At 43.3% G+C, this 12001-nt stretch overlaps 1 protein-coding gene and 1 long non-coding RNA gene across 5 annotated transcripts in view; one reads left to right on the forward strand and one right to left on the reverse strand.

Annotated features, from left to right (window-relative positions):
• Positions 1-7106, reverse strand: part of TCF20 (transcription factor 20) — a 200220-nt gene extending 193114 nt beyond the window's left edge. For all 4 annotated transcript variants that reach the window (XM_080971883.1, XM_080971882.1, XM_080971876.1 and 1 more), the window contains exon 1: positions 6899-7106. The gene's annotated coding sequence lies outside the window, so the exon portion shown is untranslated. The remainder of the gene's footprint in view (positions 1-6898) is intronic.
• Positions 6115-8292, forward strand: LOC308457781. The gene is made up of 3 exons (XR_013977113.1): positions 6115-6373; positions 7176-7310; positions 7485-8292. It is a non-coding gene; the product is annotated as an uncharacterized lncRNA (long non-coding RNA).
• Positions 8293-12001: the final 3709 nt, after the last annotated feature.

Here is a 12001-nt window from a genome sequence, read left to right on the forward strand (position 1 = left end):
ATGTCAGAATTAAAACTTCCCCTTTGCAGCTATGAACTCAGTTTTTATCACTCTGGAGTCTTCTTTAACCGTCTGAAGACTGCAAACACCTGGAACTAATTAAAATGCAGCAGTAGGCAAAACTACACTGTACTAGAACCATTATGTATCAGAAGCTGTGCGCTGCCATGTTTGATGGGAAAGCCCTAAAAGATTATTGTTTGGTTACTACTGACCAGGAGCACTGGTGGCAGAGGGTGGACCAAGTCCGAAATCTTTTTGGTGCATTCTCCAATATCTCTGACCAGGCATTTCATGCCATTACAGCAGGGTTGAAGAGTCAAGTGTGGGTGCCGAATGGAGCTCTAGCGGCTACTGAAGGGAGCACCTTCGCTACTTGAAGTAACAACTACAAAGATTAATCCAGGAGTTCCCTGGTATCAAAGCTCCTAGGGCTGTAGAATTACTTCCTGGCATTCCAGCTCACAAATCCAGATTGGATTAATTTCAGTGCACATTTTTAAGGTTCTCTTTGTTGCCAAGGTTTTTCAGAGAGGGTGAGCTGAATGCAGTATGAAATTCTCCTCTCTGATCTCCAGTGATTTATTTATTTATTTAGATATTTAAGTCATCTAAAATTTGATAAATGCATTTTAATTAAATTGAAATAAGTAAATCAGAGCCTGTTGCCATGGTGAATTAATGTGATGTCACAGGCTCCAGCATCTCAATTTCAGAACAGAATCAGGCAAGAAAGCACAGTGGAGGATGTGGAATTATAAACATCTATTTTAAGGCAAATGGGTTTGATAATTAGCAAGAAATTTGGTGCAGGAAAAAAATCATTATGACATTTGGAGGGGAGTGGTTGTAAAAGGTAAATAGTAAAGCTGTTTCAAATACTATAAAATAATAATCTTGGAAAGATCCACATTATTAATGGACCTTGCTTTCAGAACAATTTTTTCTTAAAACAACAGCAAAAACAACAACTGTGTTTACAATGACACAACTCGACTTTCATGACTGTTTAGCTTTTATTTTGAAGCCACAGTTTCTCATGTGTGTATAAGCCCTGAGCTCTTTTGGGAGGAAGGGTGAGATAGAAATACAGTAAACGTTGTTGTTTTACATTTCTTGATTTCACTAACATGTTTTCAGATATTTTGCCATTTCACAGTGAAGCCTGCTGGAATGGCAAGATCTCCCCCTCTTCATCACCACTACGGCCGCTGCCCAATTTCTTGACTCTCCTTCTGGCCCAATCTGCACCATCTTCCATAAGGCATATGAAGGTTACTGTTCCTTCTCCTCACCCCGTTTGTTTGCTGGCTCAGAGAGCACTGGTGAACAGGCAGCAACAGAAAATAAATACAGTGGTACCTCAGGTTACATACGCTTCAGGTTACATATGCTTCAGACTCCGTTAACCCAGACATAGTGCTTCAGGTTAAGAACTTTGCTTCAGGATGAGAACAGAAATCGTGCTCCGGTGGCACAGTGGCAGCGGGAGGCCCCATTAGCTAAAGTGGTGCTTCAGGTTAAGAACAGTTTCAGGTCAAGTACGGACCTCCGGAACGAATTAAGTACTTAACCTGAGGTACCACTGAAAATAAAAGTACCAGAGCCAGTAGGCTCTAGGAATTGGCAGTGCCCCCGACTCACTTCTAGGTCATAGGCCTTGGCAGCTGCCCAGCAATGCCGATCCCTGATGCCAGTCCTACTTAAGGGCTCTAAACCTGCGTGCCAAATAATTTTGCCCATGTCAGCAGTGCTAAAGGCTTGTGCATTTTCACCTATTAAAATCATATGTCAGCCAGATTCTTCAGTGCACCTTCCAGGAAGCCACGAAAGGCTGCAGATCTTAAGGTCACACACCATATATTCACATTTATTTATTCAATTTTCATACCTTGATGTAATCTCACAGAACTCAGGACAGAGCAAATGCTGCCGTCCTCATTTTATACTCAACAACAATCCTGTGAGGTAGGTTTAGTTCAGACCAAGTGGCTGGCCTAAGGTCACCCGTTAAACTCAGGGCTGAGAAGGGAGATCTGAAGAACTGAATATCTCCTTAGACCAAGTCCCACACTCAAAGCAACACACCTGTGGCTGGGCTAACTAAGCAATGCTGCAAATGAGAACTGTGCAAGATACTTTCCCATCTCCCTTTGCAAAGTTTCTATCTACTCTGCAGCCTAAGACTTCAATATGATTGATTGCTTCAGTCACATATTCATCATTTCTTTCTCTTCATCCTTTCCCAGCACTACCTTCCACCAGCATCTTTTGTCAAGTTTGCCCAAAGTTACGCAGCATAAACTCTTTTTTCCCCTTGGCTGTTCTGCTAACAGCCTAGCTGCACAGAGTTAGGTAAAGGTAAAGGGACCCCTGACCGTTAGGTCTAGTCATGGATGACTCTGGGGTTGCGGCGCTCATTCACTTTATTGGCCGAGGGAGCCGGCGTACAGCTTCCGGGTCATGTGGCCAGCATGACTAAGCTGCTTCTGGCGAACCAGAGCAGCGCACAGAAACACCATTTACCTTTCCGCCGGAGCGGTACCTATTTATCTACTTGTACTTTTTGGCGTGCTTTCGGACTGCTAGGTTGGCAGGAGCAGGGACCGAGCAACAGGAGCTCACCCCATCACAGGGACAGGCTCTGGGAGTTGCACCACCATGGCAGTGACAAAAAGGCTCTCCACAGCAAGAGCCCTCTCCATAACCACTCTTACATCTTGCTTGAATTGTACTGAAGAAAACCTTTCCATTCTAGATTAGATGGGTCTTTGGCTTGTTCCAGCAGGGCTCATCTTATGTTGCAGACACTTGGGACATGCTCTCCTTCTAAGTTTTCCCAAGACATTTGGCTGGCCATTGATGGAAATGAGAGTGCTGGACTAGATGGAGACAAACTGCTAGGAGCCAAGGGGTATTTGGTCCCCCAATAAAATATTTGAGGAGGCACGGCCCCCAAAATTTCATGGGCTTTGCCATTTAAATGATGTGCATGCACCGTGTCATAAATTATGTGGGGTGGGGCTTACTTGGGCCCCCCAAATATATTTTTTTCCAAGTTGGCACCCCTGGAGACAAGTTGGCCTAAAAACACAAACTCAGTACAAGGCTGAACTGGCATCTGAGCCTTTAACACCAAACCATTCCTTTGACACAACATTTACCGAATAATATTCATTTTGCAAAAGGCAAACTAGTGAGGAACAGGCACAAGTGATTTGCCAAAGGCTGCAAACCGGAGGTGGAATATGAACCAAGACACTTGTTTCCCTACCACATCCTTCCAATCAGCGCCTACTTCCAAGTAATTTACCCCCCTTAATTTCAACTAGGCCTAGACCCTAGTATTTGCATGTGCAGTGTGAATGTCTCTAAGGAGGATCCCTTGGAGTGTGACTAGTTTCAGAACACTACATCAGTAATAATAATAATAATTTTATTATTATTATTATTTTGCTATTGGTATGAGCTTTCGTGTGCATGCACACTTCTTCAGTTACTCATACCAATAACAAACTTAGTTGGTCTCTAAGGTGCTACTGGAAGGAATTTTTTAATTTTGTTTTGACTATGGCAGACCAACACGGCTACCTACCTGTAAATAATAATAATAATAATAATAATAATAATAATAATAATAATAATAAATTTATCATTTATACCCCACCCATCTGGCTGGTGAGGGCCCATTTTTCATTCATGTATTAGTCTTTAGGCTAACTTCTAAATAGGGCTATCCTTAGGTGGTCCTGAACTTGGTATTATCTGAATGAAATCAGGAATTTCATATAGCTATTCTGTTCTTCTTCACAAAAGACGTTCCTCCGAGCTTTCCATGATGTGTTGCTGGTGTATTTATCTTAGATGCATTAAGTTTCTGCTTGTGGGGCTCCTGCAGGCATCTGGCTGACCGCTTTGTGAACACAGTATGCAGGTAGGGCTATTCTTAGGGGCCAATGAAGAGGTAAGAGATAAAGGCATTATTATGTTAGGGGAGGGGTAGTACATCTGGTAGCAAACAGGCCGTGCTCATCCTGAGGTACTTTGTCCACCTTTGGTCCCCACCCTGCACTCAGCTCTCACCCGTGGCTCCCAGAAGCTGTCAGCATGCAATAATGGCCACATCCTGGGAAAGAGCTTTGACTGGTGAGCTAAACTAGGTGAGGGAAGCTGATGGGTCTCAAACCCTCAGTGAGTTAGGAACTTCTCCTGTATGCAAAGACAGGCTCCAGTGGATGAGACCAACAGTGGGTCCAACAGTCAAGAAGGCAGTTTCTGCACATGCTGTAGAGCAGAGCTTTCCAAACTTTTCATGTTGGTGACACACTTTTTAGACATACATTATTTTGCGACACGATAATTCAGTTTTGCTAGCAAACGGGAGGTTAAACTAACCCCTTTCCAGCCCCAAGAAGAGCATGGGGAGAGTTTGTGCAACACACCTACACGCTGCGGCCGACACACTAATGTGTCGCACTCGCAACACACAGTTTAGAAAGCTGTGCTGCAGAGGGACGTGAGAGGCACATGGGGATCATCAACCTGGATCAGCCCAGAACCTCCACATACACTGCCAGGCTTGTGCCCCTGAGAGGTCATTTTGGTGCTGCTAATACAGCAAAAATAAGGTGGTTTTACTTCACCCCTGGAGGCACACACTGCATTGTGTCTCAAGATAGATGGATGTCAACAAAGTTCTGCTCCAGACCACAGCAGGTTAATAAACCCACACTTGTCTAATAAACCCAGGATTTCCCATTTTCACAATTTCAGGAAGTATTTACATCTCTTCTCAACTTTCCATCATACATAAAACTCTCACTTCCAGGTCAATGACTTGGGTAGGAAGAATGAAATAGATCAAAATGCATTACAACATGTATTCTTGGCCGGGGCGGGGGGGGGGGCTTTTATTTTATTTCTTGTGAACACCTTTAGGTTAGCAGCCCTGTACAGAAAGAAGTCAGGTCCTTAGTCATAGTAATTTTCTCCCCAGCCCAGGCCCTCAACACTAAATTTGGGTGAGAACATTTTGAGAGGAAAGGGTTCCTTCAAACCTGCAGTGACTTCTACTGAGCTGTAGCTTTCTGAAATCAAGAGGCATGATTTTACACAACATGAAGCAGTGATGTTTTGGTGTAAGGACAACCCTACACCCCTCTGCTCAACTGAGGCTGCTATCATCACAACCAACCACATCCCCAGTGGGCACCAATCCATCAACACACTGGTTATCTTTTCAGCCTGCAGCCTTTCCGTAGCTTACAAAGTGTCCCTGAGCAACTCAACCCCGTGGATTTTTGAACTGGATAATTCAATATTCCTTTCCATACACACTTATCTGAACAAGTGCAGCTGAAGTATTAGAAAAGTCAAGGGACTTAATTCATAAACTTTGACATGTAACTGAAGTACATATTGGGAATAGCTCCCCAAATATTCCTCCTTTGGGAATAACGATTCACCACGTAAATAAGAATGTGACCTAAGGTTACAGGGGGCAGGGTTAATAGGGTTTCTTTAAACAGCAATGTTTGAGTCCTCAGTAGGAGAGGGCCATGGGAAAGCACACGCTTTACATTAAAAAGGTCCCAATTTCCATCCCAAAGATCTCCAGTTAAGGCTGGCACAGATCCACTGGAGACAACACGTTAGATGGACCCATGCAGTTAAAATGTTATAGAATTTCAAGTCGTTAACGATGGTTGGACAAGAGCAAAAGAGATACCTAGTCGTTTCACAACTGGCAATGAGTCAAGCAAGGATAAATTGCGGCAGATGGAAAACATCACCGAAGAAAAATATATTCCATTCGGATCTTTGAAGAGCTTTCAACAATCACTCCACCCTCAACCTCCTCCATAGCTGCGTAGGGGGGAAACTCGCCCTCCTCCCCGCATTCCCCACCGCCTACATACTCGCGCGCCTGCGCATTGTTTACACGGGTCTGAAAAGTCTTTGGTTCAAAGCAGAGAAAGGCAAAGATCTGTTCCCAAGGGTTAAACGCTGGGATTGTTGAAAGCCCGCGCGCGTGCGTCCCTCACACTTAACAGAAGGAAGGTTGCTAAAGAATGTGAAACGTGAGCTCGACAGATCCTTCCCCACTAACCGCTTCCCTCCCTTCTGCCTTCAATAATACATTTCAACAACAGCCTGCTCTTCAAATCCCTTCCAAAAGGGGGAAGGGCTCAGGTTACACTGAAAGGGGGGGTGGTGTATTTTTCCTTCAAGACTCATCACCGCCGAGATGATGAGTCTTTTCATTTTTGCTTCATTTCCCGCGCAGTCAAATGAAATAGTTTGTTTTGCTTTTATTAACCTGCCAAAATTCCGGGATGGGGGAAGGAGACTAGAAGAAATCCATTTCATATGTGTATGTTATATTCATCCTATTTGACGCACCTTAAGAAAGAGAGAGGTCGTGTTTTTAAAAAACTGTTTCCACTTTCTGGGGTTCTTCCTCTCCCCCCGCCCCCCGATCCCAGGAGTTGCTTGTTGTTTTACCCCAGGGGAATTCGCTCTGGATACCTCTCCTTCCACACTTCCTCCTATCGAGCCATTAAAACCTGAGTAGTTCGGGAAGGGAAGTTTTTCCATCACACCTCCAAGAGCTTAGCAATCTTGCCCGCGCCCCTTCCGCCTACATCTCTCTTCCACCCCCCAGCCACACACACACACAAAAAGGAAACGTGGGAAACGGAGCAATCATGGTAGGAGCAGAGGAGCAGCTTCTTTTCCTCCCCTGTCACGACTCCTTCCCCTCTGCTGAGGACCTTGGGCACACCAGCCGCAGGAAGACCGAGCCAGCCCCGCTCCCCAGCCCCCAAGCGATGTAGCCTGAGGACGAATGATCTTTGAAGCCTGTAAAGATCACTTTCCTCCAGGAGGACATTCTTACCTTGAGATGCTTCCTTATTGTCCCATCTTAGCTCCTTTGTGTGTGTGTGTCTGTGTGGGGGGAGGCAGGGAGGGGGGCTGTGTGTGTGGTGTGTTGTTTTTTTTTAATATATAGATATGATTTTGTTGCACACACACACACAAAAAGAAAATGGTTAGAAATCCTGTCAAGTCATGTGATTGATTGAATTATTCCCACCCCTCCTTTTCTCTCTTCTCTCTCTCTCTCTCTCTCTCTCTCTCTCTTTTTTTCTATCCCCCCCCCCCTCCGCTTTTAGGACAATACTCGGCTGCCTTTACTCAATGTGTCAGGCCAAACTGGCTGATGACAGAGAGGAGGAGCGCGGCTGCCGCTGCCAGGGCTTGGCTCTCTTCGCGGCAGCCGGGGCTGAAGATGAGGATCGAGCCTGGAGGTACCGGTGCTGTTGATTAGGGTCTGGCATCTCACAGTGATGCCTTGAAGAGTAGGAGGGCAAGTCTCTCCCCACCCCACGCACACACACAGATGTACAGACGTGCAAATATATATATATATACTGTATATGCTTTTCCTTTTCCTTTGCCCCCTCCCGTCCCTGCTTCCCAAGTCTTTGCAGAGAGGACCTCGAACCGAGTCTGGGAAGGCAGCAGAAAAAGCCGGGTCGCTTCTGCCTCAGTGCAGCACGTGTCCAAAAGCACACACAAAAAACCTTGCTCTGATTTTTCCTGACCGTGCTAAGCTAACTGAACTCCCTGCCTATTGATGTCAAGCAAGCGATTTCACAATATTATTTGCGGCGGGGAGATAAGCCTACCCACACGTTCAGAACATTTGTAGGAGCTTTAATTCGTTTTAGTTTATTCTAGTGTGGTTTAAACTTTTTGTATGTTTTTAAATAAGTTTGTAATATTTTTGTGATAATTTTAATCTGTTTTTTTTCCTGGGGGGATGCAAGGGTACGCATACCCCTAAACATTTTGTGAATCTAAATTTGGCCTCATGGAGGGGCAGTATTTCAATACAAGTAGGAAAATGAGAGTACCCCTAAATATTTTTTTAAGAAAAAAAGCACTGATTTTAATTCTTGATCCTTTTTTTGTAAAACACTTCAAGGTTTTTTGTTTGTTTGATGGAGCAGTATATAGATTTTATGAAAATTAAGAAAGAAATTTTAAAAACTAGTTCCTGGAACTGCAGGTTGGAATTGGCCCATTTCCCTTTCTGCAGATCTGAATTCACTCTACTTCAGAGATCCTTCCGCAGTCAGAATAAAACAAATGGGGATTTAAAGCAAAGTAATGTTTACGCATTGGGACGCGGGTGGCGCGGTGGGTTAAACCACAGAGCCTAGGACCTGCCGAGCGAAAGGTCGGCGGTTCGAATCCCTGCGGCGGGGTGAGCTCCCAGCTCCTGCCTACCTAGCAGTTCGAAAGCACCCCTAAGTGCAAGTAGATAAATAGGGACCGCTTTCTAGCGGGAAGGTAAACGGCGTTTCCGTGTGCGGCGCTGGTGCTGGCTCGCCAAATGAAGCTTAGTCACGCTGGCCACGTGACCCGGAAGTGTCTTCGGACAGCGCTGGCTCCCGGCGGCTTGAGCAAGATGAGCAACCCTAGAGTCGGTCACGACTGGCCCTGATGGGCAGGGGTTACGCTTAAGGCTATTCAAAATCATATGTCCATGTTATCAGGGGAACCTGCCTTCTATGAGGTACCTTAGCAAAATATTTGTCCTAGTGCAAAATGGGACCCTAGTACAAAATGGGACCCCAGAAATCTTACCAGGAATTAATCATCAGAAATAGATTGGAAGTATGCTAGATTTGGGCCACACCATGTTATAGCATCCACACCACCAAAAGATTGTCATCAACAAGGTGCCTTACCATCATGTCCCATGACCAAGAATAAAACATACCTCAAACCAGGCGGGGGGAACCTGTGACCATCCAGATGTTGGCAGACTGCAACACCCACCTCCCCTAACCATTGGACATGCTGGTTGGGGCTGATGGGAGTCAGGTGTCCAAAAATATATGAGAAGAGACACATTTTACCTCTGCATTATACAGATAACATGCTTATATGTGATAATAAACATACAATTAAATAGAGAACAAATCGAATAAGGAAACTAAATAAGTTTATATTTAGCTACTTTTGCACCACAAACTAACCTTTGGGACACCCAAATATTATCATTCTTAATTATTGCTACTAGTGGTTATTTTTATAGTCTTTCAGGATAAAAATCAAAGGCAGCTAACAAGGAAGCATGACACTATATATTAAAATTCACGAAAAACAATATTCATTTATATAAAGTAATCAGGTTTCCCAAGGAGTGGCTCTGTTGTGGGCAGGAGATTGCTCTGCTGGAGCAGATTTAGAGTCTTTTCATATACCGGTAACTGCTTACTTCTCATCCAGTCTGCCCTCACTGCTAATTTTTAAAGCCACCTTCATACAACATTGGCCATGATCCATATTGATTTTGTGGTTTCTTGACAAATATTGCTCTTTGGCTTGTGTTTTCTTGAAGCAGTTTCAATCTGATTCGAAAACTGGATACGAAGTGAGTGGTAACATGAACATATCCTAACAGGGATTGTTATTATATTTTTTAACATTTGTGGTATGTTTCTCAGGACTGATGTATAGAATGCTTTACTTAACTCATTATATGGTTAGATGAAAAATGCTATTGATTTTTGAAATAAATTTATAATAAACAGTAACTTCCTAATAAATTAGAGATGCCTTTGAAGAAGGTCTTGAGAACCTCCAGAGGTGGTCCACAGACATCTTTATGACAGGTATACTCTTAATGCTTATGGGAATTTACTCTTGCTAATAATATACATTTGATTATTAGTAGACGAAAATAATTATACTCTCCCAACAATTGCATTATGCTGTTAGACTGCCACAAAGTCTGGAAAAGCCCTGTGGAATTTTGCATTTTATCTCTGTATTTTCTATCTCTATGGTAGCTGATAGAATGCCGCATCAAGATCTTTACGAACATGTGGTTGATGAATGAGATGCTATAGACAAAGTAGGACAAATTTATCACCATCTTCATCCTCATATATTTATTTATACCCCGCTTCCCCCCCCATGAGACACAAGGCAGTTTACAGATAAAAACAAGAACCACTAAAAACTTAGAAGGCTAAATCATTAAAATACAATTAAACATTGATAGAATTAAAATCATATATAAAATCTGTTTAAAACATACCAATAATTACAATAGAAACAGCACAGCACCAGCCCTTTAATTAAAAGAATTAAAAGCAGTCGAAAGAAAGTCTTCACCTGTTGGCAGAAGGACAGCAAGGAGGAAGCCAGCCAAACTTCTCTAGGGAGGGAATTCCGAAGTCTGGGAGCAGCCACCAAGAAGGCCCTCTCCTGCATCCCCATCAAGCATGCCTGTGAGAGGAGCAGGACCAAAAGAAGCGCCTCCCCTGAAGATCTCAAAACCCAGGCAGGTGCATATTAGGGAATGCAGTCTTTCAGATAGCTTGGACCTAAGCCTCGTTACTTTGGAGCTTAATTCTCAAGTGTTGTGGAAGAACAGTCCTTTTTACTTCAGAAGACTTTGTTCAGCGCTTTGAGTAAGGTCAGTAGCCTCTGTTGGTCGAACCCTTAGGCCAAACCATTTTAGTGTCTATGTTTCTGTGATAGGTAGGTAGACTTGTCCCAGTCCATGCCACCATGAAAGTATATAATCATGCCATCTGAAATCTTAATATAAGAATGGTGTGGAATAGTGAAGATGTTATTGCTGACATTCAGCCTGTACTCTGAACTTACTATTTCATGTTGTAGCGTGATACTTGATGAAACATCTGTGTCCAAACAGGCATAATCACAACTATTATGGGAAGCAATAATATCACAGATAAACAAGCTGATTGCATTTGTTGTGGACTAAATGTATACAATTCCACTAGTGGAAGGAGCAGCACAAGATCTTGGCAGAGGTAAAGACTTAGAGAGAAGACAGCCAATGAGAATCAAGGGCACCATCTGGTGGCTTAAGGGACAGCTTTTCATAAATCCATCCTCCCTCTCCCTTCGGTGCAGGCTGTATTACTGGTGGAGGGGGTGAAGAAAACCCATATAAAATACCTGGAAGGGATGAGTATCCTCTGGCAACAAAACACGACACAATGGCAGAGTTTGCTAGTTGTAATCCATTCGTGAAATATACAAATTCTTTCAAAGCCAGTGCTGGAGAACTTACATCATCTCTTGTTCCATCTGACTGTACATTTCTTGACTGCTTCTTGTCCTTTCCTTTGGGTCTCTGATAAACATTCCTTCCCCTCAACCCTTTCTTGTGGCAGCTCTGAAGATATTTCAAATTGCTGTCAAGTCTTCACTATTTCTGCCTCTATACTGTGAAGGCCTAATGTCTGCATCCCACTCTTAAAACCACAACTGTAGATCTCTGGATCTTTGTAGACTTCTTACGGTATGTTTAACTGAATGCACTTCAGCTGAGGCCACCAAGTCTGTACCAGGTAGAATCATATTTTTATTTCTGGTGTGTGACATTTCTGTTAATGCAACTCAATATATTTTTCTCCCAATGGTGACACCGTTGCTGATTCATATTCATAATGTTCTCCACTAAAGCTTCACTATATCCCTACTGAGTGTTATCAGACAAGGGATGAGCATGGCAAGCTCATATTGATGTCAGTCACAAATTAACTTCAGTTGACTGATTGGATCAGATTCCTGTAGTTTATGTCTGCTATCAGCAAGCTTTCCTTTGTCTTTCAGCCCCCCTGTTCAAAATCTGAATATCTGATTACATTTTATGACATACAAAATCACGTTATATACTTTTCCTGCCCATGTCATGCATCTGATAAAATAAGTTTTCCTTTCACAAGAACAGGTATTAATATATCTGTTAAAGCAATAGTCTTTAAAATCTGTTAATAGTAGCCTGCTGTAGGACTAAGTTTTTCATTGCAAGAGACTAATATAGCTCTTCTTTGGAATCTGTAGTTTCTTCCTGAGGGACAGTGTTGAAGGAATTTAGGTATGGGTTGGGGGGGGGGTTGCCCCTCCAGCAGATATCATGCACATGCAGCCCACTACCAAAATC

This window comes from Podarcis pityusensis (assembly GCF_964106645.2).
Source record: "Podarcis pityusensis genome assembly, chromosome: 10".
Lineage (NCBI taxonomy): Eukaryota > Metazoa > Chordata > Lepidosauria > Squamata > Lacertidae > Podarcis > Podarcis pityusensis.